General features: G+C 47.1%; 1 protein-coding gene across 6 annotated transcripts in view; it reads left to right on the top strand.

Annotated features, from left to right (window-relative positions):
* STOX2 (storkhead box 2) overlaps positions 1–24604 on the top strand; it is a 222565-nt gene that overhangs the window by 64769 nt on the left and 133192 nt on the right. The window lies entirely within an intron of this gene.

Raw genomic sequence — 24604 nt, forward strand, 5'->3', positions numbered from 1 at the left:
TGTTTAGACCAGTGGTCCCCAACCTTTTTTGGGCCACGAACCAGTTTAGTGTCAGAAAATATTTTCACGGACCAGCCTTTAGGGTGGGATGAATAAATGTATCACGTGACCGAGACAAGCGTCAAGAGTGAGTCTTAGACGGATGTAACAGATCTGGTCATTTTTTAAAAATAAAACATTGTTCAGACTTAAATATAAATAAAACGGAAATAATGTAAGTTATTTATTCTTTCTCTGTGGACTGGTACCAGATGGCCCACGGACTGGTACCGGTCCGCGGCCCGGGGGTTGGGGACCACTGGTTTAGACCACAGTTTGCTGGTTATGCATCCTAAGGAGGGGCCTCAGGATGGCGGAGGGGACAGTCTTGGGGTGTCCACAGCACCTCGCTTTCTCTCTATCCGTTTCTTCTTTCCCTCATTGCTGTCCAGTGTCCTGGGTGGCAGATGGGACCCAGGCACCTCTGAGCTCTGGCTCCTGCTACGGTGGAGTCAGGAGACAGCTGTGCAAACAGGCAGGTGCAGCACAGCCCACGGCGCTGTGGGGCAAAGGGCCCCTCCCTCCGACGGCTGAGAGCGGAGCTCGTCCTGGAGTCTGACAGGCAGTAACCGAGGGAAGTTGGCGGTGGTCAGAGAGGACACTGGGGGCAAGTGCACAAAACGGGGCGTGCTGGGCTGCCCTTGGGGGAGGGCAGGGGCCAGACGGAGGGTGTCGGTGTGGCCGTGACGGGAACGAGATGGCAGGTGCAGGGATGAGGGCCTGTACGGGGTCTCCGTCCACCCTGCACACAGTATGATTAGGCAGATTAAACGGGGAAGCTCATAAAGCCAGCATGGTCCTTGCTGCCAGGGACTTGTAATCAAAACCAAGATCAAGTTCTGAGTTTTTATGATTTTGATATTACTAGTTCAATCCTGAGACCCAGATGTTACCGGGAAAATCAAGGTATTTTATTGACCTGATTGTATTTTCTTTTTAACACACCAAAAGACTAGAAAGCCTTCTAGATGTCTAGGACTTTATTTTCATTGTCTCAGTATTCCTTCTATTAGAACTCATTCAGGTCAATTATATTCACTGGTATAAAGGCAGATTAGAATGTGTGTATGCATATTTGTCAACATACTAAAGCTAGACAAAATATAACTGTACCTCCTTAGGGAAGAGGCAAACCATTTTGCTCTTCAATGGTAATAGACATAATTCCTCAACGGAATATCTGTGTCCCTTCAAAATCACAGCCCTTTTGTTGATGTCTGTGCCTTTTTTTGTGTTTAGTTCACTGTGAGTCCTTAAAACCAAAGAACATAACTTGCTCCAGTTTTTTAATAAGGAGGAAAGAGATTATTCAAACTGCACAAAATGTGCCTAAAGTGACAAAGCTAATTAGCAGCTCAGCCAAAACCGAATCCAGGACCTCTGGCTTCCATGCCTGTGACCTCTCCACCACTTCTTGCTGCCGTCTTAGTGGGAAAATAAAAAAAGAAAAGAAAAAATATTGGCGAATCAAGCCGACACCTTGCTTTGATTCTCCTAGGTCTTTAGAGAGTGTGAAAAATCCTGATGTACTTTAAAAAGAAACATTAAAAAAAAATGTATCCGGACTTGTAAAGAAGATCAGGACTATTTGTGATATGCTAATTAGAAAGTAACTCATTATGTAAGACACAGAAAACTTGGCAGAGGCCGATGCTATTCGGAGTAACTGAAGAAAACTTCAGAGGAGGGCAAAAGAGGGTTTTCTTTATTTATTTGATAATGTGTGGCTACCATCAAATTTCTGGTAGGGTCTGACACCTTTGTAATAAACCCAGTGGAAGCTGGGGGAGCCTGTCAGACACATGGAAAGAAAAGCAAACAATTTCATTTCCATCTGAGTTTCCGTGGGTGTACGTCAGGGCCTGGCCCGCAGTGCCGCCTGCCAAACTTCTTCCTGTCGGTGCCACCATTAGTCGTTTGCAAGGGGCTTGCGTGTTGGCAAGCGTGCTAATCACTCCAAGGTGACCCTCTGCTGGAGAAACCAATCCCTTTCCCTTGTAGTATGGTACACTACCCCGACGATGTGGGTCGTTACCGGGGTGGGGTGGGGGGGGGTGGGGAGAAGCGAAATGTGCTCTCTCCCCCCACTCGGGCGGCGTATTCCTCCACAGCTCTCCTAACCAGAAGTGCTGTTTCTTCCAAAGAAGTTCTGAGTGACGTGGGGGAAAAGCACCAGAACTTGGTCAGATTTCAAATTCAGAAGCAGACAGGAGGCCCCAGACCAGAGAAGGAGCCGCCCACTCCTGGGGGGGGGTCCAGAGAATCCCCAGGTGAGAGCAGGCCATCCTGGGACGTTGGCAGGCCCTCACCCTGCTGCTCTGGGGCGGCCGGTGTCCTTTCTGCCCACTGTCCGCGTCTGCACCCGCCCAGACAGTTTCTGGTGTGTTTGACGCAAAGGTGACGTTTGTCCGGCTGTGGTGTCCACAGGTACTGGGACCGGGTTAGCCACGTTTAGTCTGTGTCAGCCTACAGGTGAAAAAGGGGAAAGATAAGAACACCTCAGAATACCAGCCCTGAGTTTAGAAGTGATTTTGAAGGAGGATTTTCGTAGGTGAGTTGTAGAATTAGATTAAACTGGGTTTGCTTACTAGCTGTGTGACCATGAGCAAGTTACTGTTCTCTGTGCACCTTGGTTTCTTCGTCTGTAAAAGGGGTTGTGCTGATTACTTATAAGGTATTTTTTTTACTTTTTTTTTTTTTCTTTCATTTTTCTGAAGCTGGAAACAGGGAGAGACAGTCAGACAGACTCCCGCATGCGCCCGACCGGGATCCACCCGGCACGCCCACCAGGGGGCGATGCTCTGCCCATCCTGGGCATCGCCATGTTGCGACCAGAGCCACTCTAGCGCCTGAGGCAGAGGCCACAGAGCCATCCCCAGCGCCCGGGCTATCTTTGCTCCAATGGAGCCTTGGCTGCGGGAGGGGAAGAGAGAGACAGAGAGGAAAGCGCGGCGGAGGGGTGGAGAAGCAAATGGGCGCTTCTCCTGTGTGCCCTGGCCGGGAATCGAACCCGGGTCCTCCGCACGCTAGGCCGACGCTCTACCGCTGAGCCAACCGGCCAGGGCTTATAAGGTATTTTTAAGGCTTCCCTTCAGTGTCCACAGATGACGTGCCTAGCAGAGTGTAAGGCTCATCACGGGCCCTCAAAAATAGGAACAATTATTATTCCTATCTTCATGATTACATAAACACTAATACATGACAAGCCATTTTCGTTTGAATCAAGACTCCAAAGGGAGCTGAAATAGAAATTTAGGGCTTGATAAATTCTCACAAAGGGAACACACCCCTGTCCCCACTGCCCAGGTAAACACGAGAACGTGAACAGGATCACAGAGGCCTCCCCATGCCCCCGGCCGCGTGGCACCTCTCCTTCCCCACCAGGTGGCCGTGTGCCCACGCCCCTGGCACTCAGCACATACTTACTGCGGGTGGGCACTCCTCGCAGGCACCAGGGCGCAGTGCACGGGGCAGCCAGGGTTCCAGTCTAGTGGCGGGAGTCCGACAACAGCAGATACACGAATAAATTAATAAGATCATTTGAGAGAATGCTAAGTGTTATGAAGAAAATAAGGTAGGTTAATGGGCAGAGGGAGGGCCATCAGAGAGACCTTTAAGGAGGGTGTTCAGGGAAGGTCCTTCTGCAGAAGAGACGTGGGGAAGACTTGGGGGGGTAGCGGCGGGTGCAGAAGGACAGGCCTGAGGTTTTGAGGTGGGCGGGGCTTGGGGGCGGGGTTGAAGAACAAGGAGAAGGCTGACTGGCTGAAAAGGGGGCCCCTGAGGAGGCAGACCCACAGCAGGAGGGCCTGGTAGACCACGCGGAAGAACTGCGTTTTGTTCTAATTGGAATGGGTTTTAAGGTGCCCTGGCTGGGTATCTCAGATGGGTGGGACAACAAATCAATGTCTCTCTCTCTCTCTCTTAAAAAGAAAACAACAAAAAAAAAATATTGTTAAAAAGTGGGTTTTAATTTCAACTGCAATCAATACCACAAGAGAAACGCCCTGAGGACCTGAGAAGGGGCGGAGGTTGCGTCCAGGCCTCTTCCTTCTGAGTGTCTGCTGACCGCGGAGGGGCCCCTGCCTGGTATAAAGCCTGTGCCTCCGCCGCAGGGTCCCCTCCACCCTCCTGGCCTGTGAGGCCCACAAGAAAGGGTTGATTATTTCCAGGTAGTCTTGTGCCTTCCAGAAGGTTACTGTGGCACATCGGCCCCATACTTGCCTCGTGCCAGCAGGGTCCCGATGGAGTGAGTGTGGAATCATGCAGAGCCCCGCTGTATACAATGTGGCAGAGGCTCTGAGAGGCCCGACCCTAACGCAATATGTTAACCTGGTCATTTCCCACGCCTGCTCACAGAACCCCTTTTCCGACCTGGCTTCCGTTAACAGTGGAAGAAGGGCAAGTTCTGGAAATGCCATTTGGAAAATACCAGCCCAGAGAGTTACTGTTTAGTGTTTACTAAAGGAATTAAATTGTTTGAGCCTGAAACTCCTCTCTGTTGTGAAAGGGTTAGAAACCACACCTTCCCTATGCTTAGCATGTTGGACCTGAATCAGTGGAGATTCAAAGTGTTGAAAATCCTAAATCCACTCCCGTTTTGAATGCTCATGTTAATTACTTTGCCCTTTGAACTCACAGCATTGCTGGTGGTTTTGTGCCGCAATTGGCTTACACTTCTGGGTTCTAGACATCGACACAGGAAGCCGTCTTATCTGGTTTAGAGGATAAATTCACTACACCACGCATGGCTTTGATTTGAGATTGTTATCTACAAGGAGATATATTCTCATGGAAAAGAGTCCATTTAGAGATCACTTGCAGCCCTCTGTACCTGTGTTCAGACAGATTCTTCTCCTTTTTATTTTTTCCTGCTCTGAACTAGGGATTTGCACAACCATATCTGAACTTGCAGGAAATGTGTTTGATAGATGTTCACAGACACCCCACTGGACTCAGGCACGGTTTGTGGAAAAGTGCCTGATTCACGTCTAACTTCCACTTTATGATTCTTTGCAGATTTTAGCATCTGTTTAACATGGTCACTTCTCCCCTCTTCCTAGCTCCAGCTCCATCTGGGCTGCAAACTCAGTGCTCTACGCTTTTAAAAATGTAAACGTTACTTTATTTTGATTTTCTGCATGGCCTGGAGTTTGACATTTCTTTTTTTTTTTTTCTTTTTCTGAAGCTGGAAACGGGGAGAGACAGTCAGACAGACTCCCGCATGCGCCTGACTGGGATCCACCCGGCAGGCCCACCAGGGGCGACGCTCTGCCCACCAGGGGGCGATGCTCTGCCCCTCCGGGGCGTCGCTCTGCCGCGACCAGAGCCACTCTAGTGCCTGGGGCAGAGGCCAAGGAGCCATCCCCAGCGCCCGGGCCATCTTTGCTCCAATGGAGCCTTGGCTGCGGGAGGGGAAGAGAGAGACAGAGAGGAAGGAGGGGGGGGGGTGGAGAAGCAAATGGACGCTTCTCCTGTGTGCCCTGGCCGGGAATCGAACCAGGGTCCCCCGCACGCCAGGCCGACGCTCTACCGCTGAGCCAACCGGCCAGGGCCGAGTTTGACATTTCTTAAATTGGGTCCTCAAAACAAAATTTTTTGAAATATAAGGAAACGCAGCAGAGGTGAAAATGGAGCTCTTTACTGCAGGACTTCTCAGTGCCTCTTATTCTATATACGCCTTATTTCTCCAGACGGGAGGTGGGATCGTATTTCCCAAAAGTATTCGACTACGGGACCTCTACCTCGACCCCTTTTTGTAGCGACGTGTAGGCATGTTATTGTCGGCCCCCCTTGGGAAAACACTGTGGTAGGCTCAGACCCAGACCTCTCGGCCTGCGTTCCCCTAAACACTCCTCCAGCGTTGTGTCCCATGCCCGCTTTGGTTATCTGCCTCAGCAAAACAGATTATTTTATGATCTCCTGACACGCTTTGCATTTCCCCACGGTCAGTCTCTTCCCAGGATGTGCCCAGCCACTTCCCCGGGGATCCAGTGATGTTTCCCAGCACATCGGGAAGCCTTGACTGCAGTGGTCCCCAACCCCCTGGGCCGCGGACCAGTACCGGTCCGTGGGCCATTTGGTACCGGTCCGCAGAGAAAGAATAAATAACTTACATTATTTCCATTTTATTTATATTTAAGTCTGAACGATGTTTTATTTTTTAAAAATGATCAGATTCCCTCTGTTACGTCCGTCTAAGACTCACTCTTGACGCTTGTCTTGGTCACGTGATACATTTATCCGTCCCACCCTAAAGGCTGGTTCGTGAAAATATTTTCTGATATTAAACCGGTATGTGGCCCAAAAAAGGTTGGGGACCACTGGGTTACTGTCCTTCCGCAGCACCTGTATGAGAGATCCCAGTCCTCTCAATCCCAGCTCCTTAGAGAAGGCTTTCCCGGCCATCACAATCCACCGAGAATCTCCCTTGTGCACATATATGTTCTTTCTGCTCCTGGAGGCCAAAACCGTGCATGCGTGCGTGCCTGCCTGCCTGCCTGCCTGTGTTTAATCTCTAGCTGGAAGCGCAGCTGAACAGAAAGGACAGTGTATGTTTTGTTTTGAAGACTGGTCATTCATTCTTCTCCCTGGATACTGGGAGTGGGGTGGGGTGGGACTGTTGGTTTACCTATCTCTTGGTCCACAGGGTGGATGGACACTGGCTATAGAAAAGGAATACAATTGCTGTAGAAATGGCAACAAATGAATGTATGAAGTGCCTCGAGGGTGCCAGTCTCTATGAAGAAGAGAACCGTTATTTCCCCAACATGAGCTGACAGTCTATTGGGGGGAGATACGCAATTTAATAAAAACGCTAGTTGTCCTGAAACCACTATCGGAATGCAGAGCTGGGGATGGTGGATGTCGGGTGAGCAGGGCTGCAGGAGGGCAGATGCCAGGCACGTAAGGGAGAGGAGAGAGTGATTTAGGCTAGGAGTCTGAGCAGAACTGGGAGTTTGGAAGGCAGGGAGGAGGGAAAGGAGGTCCCAAGCACGGGAAGACCCAGCACAGCTGAAGGCGAGATGGCAAGAAAACCGTGCAGTGCAGGTGCCTCGGGAAGCACTGCGGAGACAGAGGTGGCATTTCTGGGGACCAGACTGTGGGAGGCTTTCAATCACCCAGGCAGTGGAGGGGCCGTTAAAACGAATTTTAAGGCAGTAAGTGACGTGGTCAAATGTGTGCTTTAGGAATAGAGGAAGAGGAAGTTGACCACAGATGGGAAAGGTGAGGGTCCAGCAGAGACGGCATGGGTCTGACGGTCCTGTTGTCCCCAGCGGACCTGGGTATGAGGAGTAGGGAGGACTTCCAAGCTGGTTGGGGGAGAGAAGGATGCATGTGTGTCCTTCCAGAGGGGATCTCGGTTCCTTGGGTGCCCTCTGCGCTTGCCGTCCACCTTCCAGCTGCCACACCTTTGCCCGCCCTCAGATACCAAGAGCGCGGCCCCGTCAGGAAGACACGCTAACCCTGAGCGTGTTCTACACTTGCTTAAAAGCCTGAACGCTGGTTTCCCTCACGGTCCCTCTCCAGGCTCGTCTAACCGGCAGCCTCCAACATACCCTACGATAACAAGCAAGGAAGGAATGTTCTTCACGTAGAACCTGTTCTGACACTTTTAAGATCCTATTTCTCCCGGTGTTAGGAGGAGGATAGTTCAGTCGTCGAGGCTTCAGGGCATGAGGGAAGAGCCATCTGTTTGGATCAGGCACTTTGTATGATTTATGGAGAAAAGGAGGATGTGGGAGGAGGGAACTGGAATATACTATGTTCTCTTAATTAGACCCAAATTATTGCATAAGTGCCAGAGGCCCCGGCAAAGATGTGTTTGTATTATCTGATGTCATTGTTTTGTTTGTTTTTTTTCTTTTTTCTTAATTGCCATTTAGTTTAAAGTTTCAAAGTCCCTTGTTAATGTTTCTAAAACTGCAACGATTTGTACTTTTGGAATTCTCAGAACATTTTTTTTTTTTCCGTAAGATGACTGAGTATTCCTTACGTTATCTATTTTATGCATATACCACCTCCTTTATAGCACTTGACCATGTTCAAGGAAGGAATTGTTCTACAGGCAGACGTGCACTAACTCACCCAATCGCCCTGGGAACCCACGGAAGGAGGTGCCGGTTACCATCACCACATCAGGCCCCCAGTCAGGGACCCGAAAGAAAGGGAGGTCTGGGCAGTAGGAGTGTTCCCACTAAGACCTGAACCCAGGCTGTCTAGCTCCACGTGCAAGATCCGCAGTCTGTGCATGTAAACACTCCGTCCTATTGCCTTTCCTGGGGTAACTGCCACATTTGCTGCCATGTAGAAAGCTGCTGCTGGCGACCTTGTTTCTAAAAGAAATCCATCTATATGAACTAATGTTCCAGATAGGAATGATGCATTTTCCACTAAGTTTTTCCCTTTCCCTCCCAGAAACTGAGGTGGAAAATACAAATGCCATAAATAGTCACAGGGTGCCCTGGCGAGATAGCTCTTCATTTTCCTGAAGCACAGAGGTTGCTGGTTTGATCCCTGGTCAGGGCACGTACAGGAATGGATCGATGGTCCTTTCTCTTTCTCTCTCTCCCCCAACCCTCCTCTCTCATTAAAATCAATCAATAAATGTTAAAAAACGTCACAAGACTCACTTGGTTTTTAGGAAGTGGGAGAGTCAGAGGGGGTGATTTGAAAGTCAAAAGAAATGAGTTTCAATTTTTGGATTGACTTGAGCGAGCTGTTCCTTCAGTTTTCAGAGCCTGTTCTCCCCATGGGAAAGGCTCTCAGCGCGACAGTTCCAGGAAGTCGTCACACAGAACAGCAGAGAGAAGGGTTTGGCTGCCTTGGGGAAAGACGTGCGTCCAGGGGCCCGTTCTTTTCCGGGCGGCGAGGCCTCATAGCCTGTGTTGGAGGTGTGGACTGAGGCAGCGCAGGACGGAGGGGTCCCCCAGAGAAACATAACCTTCAGGCAAGAGTCATCCTGTACTTCGTGTACTAATGTATTATTTATATATTTTCCTGGCCTGCTAGTGGTCATTCCCATAGAATTATGTTATTTTCCAGATTATGAATGACAACTATGTAGAATTTTGTCACCGTTCCCCATTAGCACAAGTACAATGATCACAAACAGAAGGAACAAAGGCTAAAGGAGTGTGCATTTTTTTCCCCCTGTTGCTGATTCTGTTTATGAATCAGATTAAACTTGAGCCCAGCCTCTTGTCAACACGTCACGTCTCACTGGTGACTGGCATGCTCAATGGTGACAGTCTTACAGTAGCCCTGACTTGTGAATCAGATTGTTATTCCCGTTCTGAATTCAGTACTTGATCTCTAAGATTTCTTTTTGGTTTCTCATGGTATTACTGATTGAAACATGTTTCTGTACAAAAAAGATAGAAGAGTTTGATATATTATTGTACCCCGCCCCCCAAAAAAGACACATTTTGTTGCATGGCATTTCACACCTTTGGGGACCCCTTTTCATTGCTCTAAGTTTAACTTTGCTCCAATATTATTTGAAAAATCTAAGAATAGAGTAAAAGTTAAGGATAGGTAAACATTGAATCACCGGGGCCTAATAATTGTTGGTAGTACAAGTCTTTGACGTTTGCTGTCTAGTGACAGATATATTGGGGCTGCCAATTTGGTTGTAAATTAAACTTTCCCATTGCTGAGTTGGTGGACTCCACTGTGCCCTCTCTTTAAAGGGGAGAAGACATTAGGTGTAGACAGCTGGGGGCGGGGAGGCGGGAAAGTAGGTTTAAATGTCATGTATGGATGATCAGTGGGTTTTATTTTGTGGCGCAACATGACCAAGTTGAAGCAATTTGTCTTCTCATTTGATACCTGTGCACAAATTAGAGGAAAGAAAAAAAGATCAACTTTTGGTTTATCATTCTTTTTTCCATGAATGGGTGTGTGTGTGTGTGTGTGTGTGTGTGAAGGAATTGGTGGCTGAACTTCCTGCCACTGTTTTGGCTCGAGAGCCGCCCGTAAACAACCATATAAAAGTAAGTAGACCGAGCCAGGTGTGTGTTCACCACCCATACATATTCCATGTGCTCGGTCACCGAGGATTTAGAAAACAGTTTTCTCTCAAACTCCATTTTCATTTACTGATAGTGCTTTAGGAAATTTCACAAAAATGTTGACATTCCCAGATTGCCTTTAAAACTTACCGAATCTATTTACGGAGGATTTAATGAGAGATTTGAAAAAATATGACATAGGAAGAGAGGGTGAAAGGATAGAACGTGTTAATCAGCCCGAGAGTCCCAGGAGCAAAGGGCGAGGTGGTGAACGGGCCACAGGTCACTTTCTCCACGGGGCTGCTGAGGGCAGCCTCGCCAAATGAGCGTCCCGTGAACGCTACGTCTCAGTTTCCCTTGGTCAGATGATCGTTAGAAGCGTGTAACAATGTCACCATCATCCGGAGAGGTGACCCACCCAGCTGTGGTTCTGCTTTCCAGTGGGATTGGCGGCTCTCTGTCCTTTTTTCATCATGAGAAGGGGTTTCCCTTTCACAACTCAGGGAACATTTCCTGTCCAGCCTCTTGTCCCATACTGTTCATTCTTGGTGTGTGCACTTACTAGTCTGTTGATAGTCACGGGGCCCCTTTGCAGGTCCAGGCTCTATACTGGGCTGGGGAGATCCGGCAGCTTCTCCCCAACAGGGGCTCTCTCACGGCCCTGTAGAGAGAAACAGACAGGATGTGATGGCCTGAGTGCGGGGTTTGAGTGGAGTGCCCAGGCGCTCCAGGGATGCAGGACGACGAGGAGCTCCTTCGGAGGGTCAGAACTCCTCCAGCTTCTCACTCACGGAGTTCGCGATCTGTATGATACGGAATCAAATTACTGTGTTGTGTCAGCCTCCGTCTTGGGTTCTTTGGAGCGTGTCCGAGGCCTAGGATTTGAGCACTTGTTCAACAAGTCTGTATTTGCCCAAGTGTCTCTCTCCAGCTTTGTCGCCATGACTGCAGCCTCTCAGTGGCACCTGGGGTAAAATGTTAGGAAAACATTTGGACATTTAGGCCAATAAATCAACAGAAACGATTTTGCTAAAAACTATAGTGACATTTGTAGAGAAGACACTAGGATGCCAGATAGGCAAGCACAATTATTTCTCTCAGTCTCTACCTGGGCAGTCCTACTAGGTCTTCAAGGAATACCGGGCAGGCCACTGAACCCCCTCCAAAGGCCAGTGTCATCACTGAGATGAAGGCTGCTTCCGTGCCCAGGAAAAGCCGAGGAAAGTGAGGAGCCGGTCGTTGAACTAGAGTGAAGCATGTTACAGCCGTGCTGAGGTCCGGCTGTCCGAGCGGGACTCACTCACATGCTGCGTCTCTCCCGACGTGACAGCGCTATCTTTTAATCCAGGGGTCAGGAACCTATGGCTCGCGAGCCAGATGTGGCTCTTTAGATGGCTGCATCTGGCTCACAGACAAATCTTTAATAAAAAAAATAATAATGTTAAAAATATAAAACGTTCTCATGTATGACAATCCATTCATTAACTATTGCTCATGTTCATGGTTGTGGGTGGCTAGAGCCAATAACAGCTGTCCTCCGGGACAACACCAAATTTTTATTGGATAATGCGTAACATACATGGGTCGTTGTATGGCTCTCATGGAATTACATTTTAAAATATGTGGCATTCATGGCTTTCTCACCTAAAAAGGTTCCCGACCCCTGTTTTAATCCAATTCAAGACCTTATGGAATGTAGTGAAACTTCAAATGAGCGGGGGAAAAAGGGTGCCTGGCTTAACTGAATTTTCTGGCTCATTAAGAGTAAACCTTTTTAGGTTAAGGAAGAGTAAATCCTCTTATTAAAAATAAACAATTTTTTCCGTTCTTTCTGCTCTTGTCCATGAAAATAAGTCTTTCCTACACTACAGTGAATACCCACTCACACTCTTTTTTTGGTTTATTTGGTATTTTGAGGATTTCTCCAGGTTCCTTTGACCTTGGTACCATCCTCACGGTAAGACATGAGAATGTAGATCTTGTAAATTCAGATTATTTGCTGCAACTTTAATCGACGAAAGAAACACTGATTATGTGTTTGTTTGCTATGTGAAGGTTGTGGTTAGGGACATTCAAGTTGACCAGTACGACGGTACGAGGTGGCTGCTTTTCAGTAGGCATGACAAACGTGAGAAGCAAGCTCTGTTCTCTGACATCAGAGTTTGGCCACCAAAGGAAAGAAAACAGACACGAAAGAAAATAGAAACCATCACAGAGTCATCAGATGGGGCTGGAGACCAGCCATCATTGGACACTGTTCCGACTCCATGTCTGTTATCGGTGGTGCGTGTGGACTGATGGGTGGAAACAGATGTTCTCAAGGGTTTTCTAGGCTCTTTTTCACTGTAGCGGAGGAATTCCATAAAATGATGATGTATCACTATTTCAACCTGCGAAGTTATATTTTCATCGTTGGAGGTAATTTGTGTTCATGCATCTACCACACGATTGCGCACGGTTTGACAATAGGAAATGTTTTCATTCCTTAGTCAAGGCGAATTTGGCATAACTGTCAGACTGCTTAGCATAGTCATTAATCACACTATTAATGTATTACCTCAGAATTTACCTCTATTAACTTTTTCACTAGTTTAAAATTTTGTGGTTATTTGGATAGAAGTTGGGCGAGGCTTACCTTTGCTGGGTTTGTGAAATGAATGATATAATTGTGCAAACAGAAACGGGCAATGATTATTCAGAGCTACTGAAGAACCATTTTTTGGAAGTTTCCTTATGCTTGAAACTACCCATCTATAAGCTATTTAAAAATGTGGCATGTGGCTCTTTCCTGAAATGGGTTCATGAGTTGATTTGGATCAGTTCAGAACTGCTGTTTCCAAAAGGAAAAAAACAAATTATTTAAAATAGTGAATAAGTTTTCAGAGTAACCTCCCAATGCCTGTTTTATTCCAAACACAGTTGTGATATTACAGAATTACATTCTCTGAGCTAGAATGTTATTCTGCAGCCTGTTAGAACTAGAACCGCAGTATGAATACAGTGGTTTTTAGTATTTATGTTGTCTACATTAGGAATTATGTTGGCTTTTTGTACTCTGGACTGTGGCATGAATTACTATTTATAATCTTGTTTCTTGGAACAATGAATTCTACAGTGGAGTGTGTGTGTGTGTATAAAATTAAGGAACACCTGTGTACATATTTGAATTACAAGAATGAGAGTAACCCCTGTTTAATAATAAGAAGCTTTAGATTTAAAACTCAGTGGTTCTCATCAGATTTCTATTGTTCCAAGGTCTTTCTACGTCATATTATGAATTTCAGTTGTTACCCAGAGCAGAGTGGTAAGAGTTTCATGTTTCATTTATCACTATTTTGCAGGGGAAAGGGGCTGGTTACTAGAATCTCATTTGCTGACAGGACTTTATCCTCAATTTCACAAGTTTTGTGAATTCCAGCTATACTGCTCCTAGCAAGCTCACATTTATGGGGTTTGCTAAGTGTAAAAATTTTATTGCTTGAAATCTTATATGATTTTGTCTTGAAAAGCTTAAGAAACCTAGAAATCATGCCGCTGTTGGTTATATGTAGCTTACTGATGGTTGCCTAGAGTTATCCATGGGCTTTTCAGTCCTTTGATCACCTTCTCTGCTCTAAGGAGTGTGGTAGGATCACCGTGATGATTATTCTGCGAGTGGGTGCCACTCCTGGCGGCTTTAAGAAGGGTCGCCTTTACATGAAAGCCCCAGGTGTTACACCTTGGAGTTGGCTCTGCCGTGCCAGGCAGGCCCAGGGTTTGGGGGTTTCGTTTTTATTTTTCAAATGTCTTTCTTCCTGTCACAACTGTGAAATCCCTTCAGGGAATGAGAATTCTCTGCCCTCTTCTTGGCGGCCGGCTGGAGGACATGGCTTCTTTCAGTGCCTCTGATAATGCATTTCCTATTCTGTTTTCAAATCTTGCTAAACTTGAAAACGTTTCTGAACCTTGGGGGGGGGGGGGGGAGAAGTGTATTCTGATTTATTTCAGTACTAATGCCAGTGAGTAAAATTGCACTAACTGCTTTTAATCTCCTAGTCACTTTAGTTTTGGAATGAGGACATTGTGATATTTGTGAACAGGCTTTTGTGCCAGAAAAATAACATAAAACCATTGCTCAGAAAAATAGTGCCATTAGGAGCCATCAGCAGCACATAATAATGGCAATTAATGACAATCAGGGGCCAACTTACTGCCTGCCGTAGCTGACGTGTCTTTAAAGGAGCAAAACATATGAAGTTTATTTTATTATTTTATTTTATTTTTTTTACTTTGCGCAAGTATTTTTACATCTGCTTGTGGTTATTCTGCCTTGTAACTACCACCTCAGGCTCCGTTCTTTTTTTGGTGGGGGGAGGATGAATTCCTTATGTAATAAGTTATCGTTTGGAAAATTTCTCTGACAGACCGTGAGTTCTTCTTATGGATCATTCAATGGGGGAAAAAATAGTGCAGCTATAATTCACTACAGAAATATGGGTTTATAATAGAAAGATAGTAGCTCTTAGGGATCCAAGTTACTTTTGTAAGAATGAAAACTTGTACCTCTTGTATTAATGTAATGATGCATTATGAAGTGTTGCAGAGTAAAAAAACCAAAACCCATCATATGGATTAAGTCTTCACTTGTACTGGGACCTCATGGCATCAAGGGGAGCCATTTGGATCTAGTTCAAGGTGAGTTATTTATTAGATATACCTTCAGTCCAGGCTTATACTGAAGCATACATTTTAAAGGAGGAGTTATAGTCAGATTCCAGATTATGTATAAACATTATATATGCTTTTTTTTTTATTTTTTTAAAAGCAAAGGTGTGTTAAGAAAATTTAAATATAAGGGAGAAAAACAAAGGCTATGTGTGAGGGACTTGAAATAGCATATTTAACATTAGTAACAAAAGGGGTTTCTTGCAGCTCGTGAAGCAGAAATTTAAAAAAATTAGAAGCTGGGTGAGTGTATTGTAACCTAAGAAACATATGATAACACTGTTGTTACTGCTTTTGCTGAAAGCTCAGTAAACAAACAAGATAAAGCCACTTAAATGGATGGTTCTGGTCCTCATAACTCATTGACCATCTGTTTGTTCATTCTTCTTATTATTTTTTAATCCTGCGTTTTCTCAGCATCCCATATCTGTGTATCTGACACTTTGGAATTCAGATCTGTCTAATGAGATTAGTCAGTCATCTTCTGTGGTCCTGCTATTTGTTTCTCAGTGAAAGTCGTGAGAGCCACGAAAACACTGGCATCAACCACAGAAACTTCAGAAAGTCACGTTCTGAGACTTGTGTGTAAGCTGTGACTGTTTCTCCTCAGATTTTTTTAAAGTGTTACTTATGTTTTCAGAAGCTGTCTTTTTATTTTTAATACAAAGGGAGTGGTCAGCCTTGTATCTGCACGCGCCGTCCCGTTGGCTGATCTGTCTGTTACAAGCATTTTGTATCGTGCGCATAGAAACATTTGGAGGATCGGTTTATTTGGGTGGGTGGGGGGAGAGTCCGTTCTAGATTTCCAAGAGGGTGTTGTTGAAGACTGATGACCATTAACCAGCGACTGTGCTGGTAGCACCCATGCTGTGCCACCTTCCCTTTGAAACACTGTGATTTGGGGGTAGTTTTCCCAGAGACTGTGGGCTGAATAATACCACCCTTTACTGTTCCACAGGAATGTTGAAAGGATGCGCGAGACCAGGTATGTGAACAGGCTTAATTAGAGTTCCTCGGAAGAGAGCTATTTCAATCAGTCATATAATTAGTTCATCACCATTATTATTTGTGCTTCTCCTAAAAATTGCCCCGGCCAGGGGGTGGGGGACGTGCCACCGTAATGCAGTGACGGCCTGAGTGAAAATGGCTTCGTGTCCTCGGACGGTAAACCCAGTGCTCTGCCGTGGCTTTGAGATGGCATCTCAGACCAGAGCCTGTGCATGAAGTCCCCCTCCAGCCTCGCCGTCCCCGTCAGCTGCAGTCCAGCCTTGTGCCTTTTGCTGCACGGGGCCCACACTTCCTCCCACGTGGGCTGGACCTCTGAGACTGTTTGCTTGGGGCTCCTGTTAAGTCGCTTGGTGAGTGGACACCCATTCCGTCTTGCTTAGAGAAGGGTGTTCTGCTACAGACGTGGTTATATCAACAGCCTAGCAGGCAGCAAGAAACAGGATTACAGAAACTGGCAGGGAAAATAAATGGCACGGGTGCATCCAACCCACATTTGGAGCTACAGCTCCCATTGGGATACTACCTTATGGGTGACATTGTGAGAAAGTCTTTATCTTCTGGGGAAAGGGACCCTTCTGTAGTGCAGTTTTCTCTAAGCGAGCCTGCGTGTTCTCCAGTTCCCTTCAACCCCTGCCCTCCCCGCTGCTGTCGGAACTGAGGAAGGAAGTCTTTCTGTATTTACTGTCTCTCAGAGCAGCGGAGAGCCATGTGGCCCGAGCTGAGATTTCCAGAATTGTCTTCCAGCAGCTGCAGTCTTGGGTTGACTCCTGGAAAGCTCAGAGTCCGAGGAGGACGGAAGATGATTAATCTTCAGAGCTTTTATCACTTTGCTGAGTGTTTTAAAATGTACTTACTTTAAGCAATTGTACAGAACTTTTTCTAATAGCATTTTTTAAAAAAAAATTGGTAGAACTGCGTGCACACACACATGCAGTGACTACGCATACATCTTGTAGTTGTTTTACAGTATAATTAAATCTGCGTGTTGTGGGCTAGCTTTGGTTTCTGTGCACACTCAAGAGTAGAGTCACAGACGCTTCCAGAGCTCCCATTCCCCAGACCCCGAGTGGCTCTCTGCTGTCTCTTTTACGGTACAATATTCTGCCCCAGGCGATCGCCAGCAGAGCCTGCACCAGGGGCTCCATGAGACAGGGAGTACCGAGGAGCCGAGTGCCAACTCTGCCTTTTGTTCTTACTTTCTTAAAAACACCGAGGTTTGGCTCTGGTTGGTTGGCTCAGTGGTAGGGCGTCGGCCCGGTGTGTGGATGTCCCAGGTTCGATTCCCAGCCAGGGCACACAGGAGAAGCTCCCATCTGCTTCTCCACCCTTCCCCCTCTCCTTCCTCTCTATCTCTCTCTTCCTCTCCCGCAGCCAAGGCTCCATTGGAGCAAAGTTGGCCCGGGTGCTGAGGATGGCTCCATGGCCTCCACCTCAGGCACTAGAATGGCTCCAGCTGCAAAGGAGCAATGCCCCAGATGGGTGGAGCATCGCCCCCTGGTGGGCATGCCAGATGGATCTCCATAGGGCGCATGTGGGAGTCTGTCTGACTGCCCACTTATCACTTCGAAAAAATACAAAAACAAAACAAAACAAAAACACAAAACACCAAGGCTCTTCCTGTTCTCTTTCTTCCCTCCACCTTGTCCAGTTTTTGATTGTAGGGAGTGGTGAGCACCATGGTCCGAGTTTTGGGAGATGGGGCAGAGGAAGGGGCGTTGTGGTGCTGTTTCCTCTTACGGATGAGAGCCCTCCTCCGAGGCAGAAGGGCTCTTCTCTGGAGTCTCTGTGTTGGCCCCCAGCGTGGTCTCTCTGTGGGGAGCAGAGGTGAGGACTGTGCGCTGAGGGCTGTACCTGCGGAGAGCGGTCCCTCGCAGCGGGTGGGAGGCTGCGGCAGGTGGGGTCAGTGGCCCAGGGAGCCCACAGCCCCCCCCCCCCCCCCGGGAGCCGGCCTTTCGGCCTCCACGTCTGCTGGCCGTTCCCTGACATTGTCATGTAGCAGCGCTTGGTGCTGCTTTGCAAGCCCCTCTGAGAAACTTGGGTCGTGGGATCCATTTTGTCAAAAGAGGGGTGTGGAGGAAGGCCATCTTAGACCCCGACTCTTGAGAGGGAGGGAGTTGTGCTTATTTTTTAGTGTAACATCGGTACTTTTAGACAACGTTGACCAGAGATCCCGCGTCGGCGAGGATTTGTATGGGATTATTTTCCAGATGCTCACCTGGAACTCCAAAAAACCCTGTTTTGCCCCAAGCTCTGTTTCTTGGGGACATCAGAGCCCTGTCCTTGGCAGGCATGTGTCTTTGACAGGGACCCTGTCTGCAATTTGAACATTCAGGGGAGACTCCAATCGGGCTGAGTTGTTGCCGCTGGCTTGGCTGGGCCCCGAGCTCGTGGCAGTGCCCCAAACGTGCCCACAGGGGCGGTGCGTGTCCCCCCCTCCACGGAGGGTGGGCTTGCACAGCCCGGGAAGGCCGAGCCCCGTTTCCTCTGGGGGAGACGCCAGCTCTGGCTCCACAGCCTACTTGGTTGGCTCTGACCCGTAAGTGGACGACAAAGAGGCTTCTCGGTCCTCCTTGTTTATAGTATCAATAACCAGAAATGGAGCTCCAGGAGGGAGGAGATTATTAAAAATGAAAGTAGTGAGTCACGTTAAACTGGGAGGAGGAGAGGTTGCCAACGTGAGGTGATTTGAGAGGTGCTAAAAGGCCCCACCTGTGTGGAGGTAGCCCCCTCGGGCCGTCTGCCCAGCTGTTAGTAATTCTCAGCATCTAGGAGGGACTCAGGACCTCCCTTCCCTCTGCTGGCCAGCTGTGGCCTGAGCCAAGTTGCTCAACCGCTGTGCTTCGCCCCCGCAACCACCACCGCTTTCTTGTCTTCAGGGTGAGAGGGACAGAGCAGGGGACGCCAGGTGGGTAATGTAAACGGGGAAAGGAGCCAAGTGGACATTCTCATCCATCGTTGGCCAAAACACGTGGCCCTCTGCGTACCACTGTGACTTGGGAACTGAGATATATTATCTCTAGTATGAGAAAAGCTTACAACAGTGCATGCACCATGATACACAGCCACTGATATTCGGCCTTTGCTGGGTTCGGGCGAGCCCGTGGTCTATCCCTAGGGCCACTGCTAGGCTCCAGTGTTCATTGTTATTCAGCAAGCAAGGCCCTATGCTGTGATATCTTTAGATTTTCTGTCTTTTTTCCTTCCTTCCTCCCTTCCTCCCTCCCTCCCTCCCTCCCTCCCTCCCTCCCTCCCTCCCTCCCTCCCTCCCTCCCTCCCTCCCTTCCTCCCTCCCTCCCTCCCTTCCTCCCTCCCTTCCTTCTTTTTTTCTGATGCTGTAAATCTGTAAAAATTTTCCAGTTTCTAACAACACTATGAGGACCAAGAATGAAAACAAATAAACAAACAAAACAACACAACTATGTGTGAGCTGAATTTGACCCGTTTTCCATCTTTGTGATAGAAAACAATCTGCCAGTTCTCCTTCAGCTCCAAGTTCTGTGGGTCTTTGATTTTTTGTTACTCCTGCCCTTGAACCCTGCTACTCTAAGACTGGTCTGCAGACCGACCTGCACATCAGCCTCTCCTGGGAGCCGGAGAGAAACGAAGACCCGGAGCCCAGCCCGGCCCTGCGGGATCTGCATTCTAACAAGGTCCCGAGCGCTCACTTCAGAAGCGCCGGAGCGACATCCTGCCTGCAGAGGTCCCGCTCACGTGTATGGAAGGAGGGGAACGTGTGAACACTCATCCGTATGTTCGCGTGAATCCTGTCTTCAGACTAATTCACTGGCCGAACGAATGAACGGGTCAAAATATTAATACATGAAGATTCGTACTGATGAGAGGAGAAAAGGCCTGGGCTTTGGCTGCAGTTTTGTTTTGCCTCCTCTGGGTGGCTTAGTAGTGGTCCACCTGGGAGCTCTGAGCTTCCGGTTGGAGATAAAGGTTTTGATTTTGCTTTTTTTAAACTTTAAAAAATTCTAAGCACATACCTGATGCCACACTGTGTTTAATACTTTTACCCGGTTGATCCCATGAAGTCCTTCCTGCCAATGGCATTTTGAGGTAAGAATGACCACTTGAATGTGTCAGGTGAGGAAGCCGAGTCGCAGAAGCTGGAAGGAAGCAGGCGGGCCCCTGGCTCGCAGGAGAGAGAGTGTGGCTTGCACCTGGGAGAGCCGGTCCCGACGTGTGCGCAGTGCAAGCCTCGCGTCCGTAGCTTGGCCAGGGCCTGGCCTCGCTGGAGACGCCCTCAGCGTCCGTCCGTGGCCCTGCCTCCCACCGGTGCGGGTTTCCGGCGATGAGAAGGACTGAAACGCAAGCCTTCTCACATGGCTTCACTTTTTTTTTTTTTTTTTCCATTTTGTTTTCATTTCTGGCCGTTTGGGGGGAAAGACTGTTTCTTAGATCTTCACTGGTAGGTTTACCCAATGAAAAGTGAGAGCAGCTCCAAAATGAGAAGTATTTGTCACTTCATAAGGACCAATTATTCTGTTCTAACAGTTGTTTCCTGCGCTTAACCCAGGAAGTCGGTTCCTGATTCTGATTCTGAATTAGAATTGCAGACAATCGCAAATTGGGAACATACATGCAGTCCCGGCGTTGAAAGAAAACTGAACGAGTGAGAATTTAAAAAGCATGTTCATTGTGCACTTTCTACGGAACACTTTCCCCTAGAACGACCTCTTCCCTTTAGTATTTAACATTTCAAAGGGTCGTGGGGGACTCTGCCTTCTCAAAAGTTGTCAAAGGTTTTTCTCTGTTGTCATCCTCAGACTTCAAAGCCCGACCTGGAGGCTATTTTTATGCCAGTGCTTTTAATTCTAACCTTTGTATTGAGATTAAGAACAGAAAGGATAGCCCATAAGGGATAAACCAAAAATTTTTTTTTTTTGCTTTGTTTTCTTTTCTCCAAAGAATGACAAAGAAAACTCCATCCTCTGGAATTGGTCTGTACTCATTGATAGATTTTTTCTGTTTTGTTTTTTTTAAAGCTCTAAACTGTGATGAAATCTGCACAATGGTGTCTGTCACTAAAATAATAGCCGAGCAATCAAAGGGCACTCACCGATCAGCCATGGTGTGCATGCCTGTTTGCATAAAAGATAAAGGCTAGAAAGCCTTCTGAAATCATCTTGCATTGGGACATTATTTCCATGTTTGGAGGCCATGTATGTGTATGGGGGAGGGGTTGTGTAAATTAGCTATAGGGCCTCAAATAGCCTCAACCCAGCTTCCATGATACTTTGCCCAAGGGACCCTTGGGGTAGCAGCGGTTGCCCATTACCTGTCCATCCCATTGGTCCCACTCCCTGTCCATCTCATCTGTCCCCACCTATCTGTCCCTCCCATTGGCCCCACTCCCTGTCCATTTCATCTATCCCCACCTCCACGAACCCTGCACACACCACTCACACACTTTCCTATTTTCAGCCAAGACATCAAACGCAAGTGTATCATGGGGTCCCCACAGAATGAAATCTCTGCAGAAACGTAGCTGTGGAGGAAACCACAGAGCTCCCTCACCGGTGGTTTCACGGGCTCTTGTACAACTTCAGTGAGTCTGGAGTGTGGCTGGAGTGTGGAGTGCTACTAAGGGTTTACTTAGTAGCTTTCTAATGGCAACGACTGTCAGCAGAGCTTGTGTAGCCGTGAGTCACAGCCAGCCACGTGGCTGCTACGCCCTTCACCGCGGGCAACAGTGGACCTCTCGCTGGTGTGAGGCTCTTTTCCACCATTTCCGCACGGCAGCTGCACATAGTTTCTTTTTGGGGAAATCTAGGCAGTTTTAAGAGTTGCATGTGGCATCGTTGATTAGCTGCTGCCGAGTTGATGGAGAGGTGCATGGCACCCACTTTTAGGTGTATGGCTAGCCGAACAGGAGGCTCAGGGGCCGGGGCCGGATGCTGGAGAACGCAGGGACCAGTGGTGCTGCCTGAGAAGCACGAAGGTCATGGGAATGGGGGTTTCGGAAGTGACAGCACGGCAGGGTGCAGACCACACCGACCCGGAAAGTCCAGAGACCCGGGGTCTAGTCTGCTTGCCACAGCCACCTCGCAGTGTGGCCTTGGCAGGGTCATCCTGTGCCTCAGTGTCTCCACCCACACAGGGCACGTGTAGGAGCAGATAGCGCTAAACGTCTACCTCTCCAGCTAGCAGACTCTTAGATTCTAAGCTAATGGATCCAGGCATATACCGATCAACAAATCAACCAACCAAAGCAGCCAAAAGCCATGGCGTGGCGGATGCAACACTGTGCTTGTTTTGCAGAGGACTGGAAAGATACTGTAAGAATTTAAGAAAGAGAATGTCGCAGCCAGGTCAGGAACAAAGGTAATTTTGTCATCTACATTCCGTATGACCAGAAAATGTATGTTTGGGGGTCAGGAAAAGGGAAAGGATGAGCCTGGAATGTGAGGTTAGGGTTAGCTTGGCGCCTGTGCTCATTAAAGATGGGCGCTGGGGAGAAGAGGATAGGAATGTAACGAAGGAGATGACAGAAGGTTTGACAAGATCTCTGTGCCTTCTTTTCCTCTTGGTTAAAAAAATTGGAACAACCAAAGTGTGAAATGTTAGCCTTTATCTTCAACTGTAAGGGACTCCCTGGGACAATCATTTTGACTGTTTGGTCATTTATTTCTAAATAGAGTTTAGTGATTTTTTTTTTTCCAATTGTGTGCAGACTCCCAGGAAGAAATTTTTTCCAAGGAATACGTGTTATTGTTGGCTATTTAAAATTTAGAGCACTGTATGTAATGATTAGCTTTGCCTCATTGGTTGGGATGTTCATGCGTCCGATGCTAAATGAAAGACTGAAGGTGCAGACATCCTCTAAACATGAAAGAAATGATGCAATGGGGTGGTGCAGCCTCTTTAATACCCTTTCTTTCTCCAGTGTCTGAAAAGTGAATTGTCTTATCTCCGCTCCACGGGCTGCTTAAGTTATCTACAAGCTCAGTGATTGTCCCGGGAAGAAGTACAACTTCAGGCATCAAGAGGGAGAGAAAATCTTAAACCCGATCGTGACAAACAAGGAAAATCTTGGTCCACGAACTGAAAGGACATGACTATGGCACCTTTTAGGTTAAATATTCATTAAATAACTAAATAATATTGTTGTGTCTTTATTTCTTCTTTTTTGGGGGAGAAAACAAGAAATCAACATGAATTATTACCCAGCATGTATAGGAAGACCTAATAAACATATAGAAATCTTTGCATAAGATGATTTTTAGTCAGAAATGTGCAGACAGGACAATTTTGTATGTTTAATTATGTTATTCTCATCCCCCCTTGAGCCAGTTTCCTACCGCATTTGAAATTTTCCATCTGATTCCATGCTCTGTGCAGCACGTGAGCCATCCAACGTGTAACTTTGTAACACTGACACGTAATGACCAGAATTATGATAGATGGAGACAATTTTGGCATCCCTCATTCTAGAGATGGAACTTAATTGGAAAAAACAGCTTTTAAAAATAACTAATTCCAACTGGTTTGAACTTGCGCTGACCTAGAACTGAATTAATTACCTGCAGTGAAGGCTCCAGCGGAAGCACCGGTCAGTAGTGTGCTTGATAGCCAACAGGGCTATGTGAGGAGTATGGGTAAGTGACAGGTACGAGGACTTCAGGGCTCATGCACATAAATACCCAACTCACTGTTATGAAAAATTACAGTGAAAATGTTTGTCCTAAAACAAATTCTGGCCTGTTCTCGCTTTACGAGGACTCCCAGAATGGAATTTGGGAAACTGAATCTGCAACGAAATGCCATTCCCTTCACCCAGTTGGGCCCTTCTTTGTTTTTCTGTATATAGAGGATTCTGTTCATTGACCCTTTACTCTGCATACACAGTGATCTTTATGGGTTCCTGAGTGTTGGGTTCTCACTTTTTAAAGCAGTTATAAAAGAGAAAATAGGGCAGTTCCCAGACATAAAACTCTCATTTCCCAGTGGGTCCGTTAATCCGGGGATATAGCAAAAGTCCTGTGAAACCTATTTCAATTAAATTCTATCCCTTCCCTATCCCAATTCTGTAGTGCACCCCTGGCTGCATGCAGAGGAACAAAGCCAAGACTTTGGTTGATGTCAGAAAAATAACATCTTTCCCCATTTAGGCTGAATGCTCAGTTTTGGTAGTTGAGCAAAGGGACTATAGCGTTTTAGCAGCTGTCCGGATTTACTATGCCGGGGTTGTACTTTAAACCGCTTGTGTGACACATTTCACTGCTAGTTTTTAAGTAGGGCTTTATATTTCACAGCCTCTTATAGCTGGAAGAGACCTCAGAAGATTTCTGGTTTGAACCGTTTGTTTTAAAAATGAAGCAGTGAGCCCACAGAAGTTGAGAGACTTGTGACCAAGCCAGGACCCGAACCCATTTCCTAACTTCTGCTCCAGTGTTGCTGGTCACTTATTTCTGAATAGAATTTAGTGATACTATTCGCCTCTGTCCAGAGTTAAGAGGAGAACTTTCCAAGCAATGCATGTTACTGTTGGATTTAAAACTCAGACCATTTGAGTCACTAGGCTTCAGGAGGAGAGTGGGAATCACTATGTAAATTATATCAATGTCTAACCACTCCACTGTCCATCTGAAAGCAATATAATATTGAATGTCAGCTGTAATAAAAAACTTTAAAAAGTAGGCAATTTTATATAGCTGGTTTTTTTCTTTATTATGCAAAATTTATAAGGTCTACAGAAGTGGAGAGAACAGAAACACAAAGCCAACAGCCAGCTCTGGCAATGACCGAGCTATGTCTCCTCCTGTGTCATCTCTGTCCCTGCTGACCCTCCCAGCCCAGGTTACTCTGAATCAAACCCAGGCGTCGTGTTATTTCAC

The sequence above is a fragment of the Saccopteryx leptura genome, chromosome 4, assembly GCF_036850995.1.
Source record: "Saccopteryx leptura isolate mSacLep1 chromosome 4, mSacLep1_pri_phased_curated, whole genome shotgun sequence".
In the NCBI taxonomy this organism is placed as follows: Eukaryota; Metazoa; Chordata; class Mammalia; order Chiroptera; family Emballonuridae; genus Saccopteryx; species Saccopteryx leptura.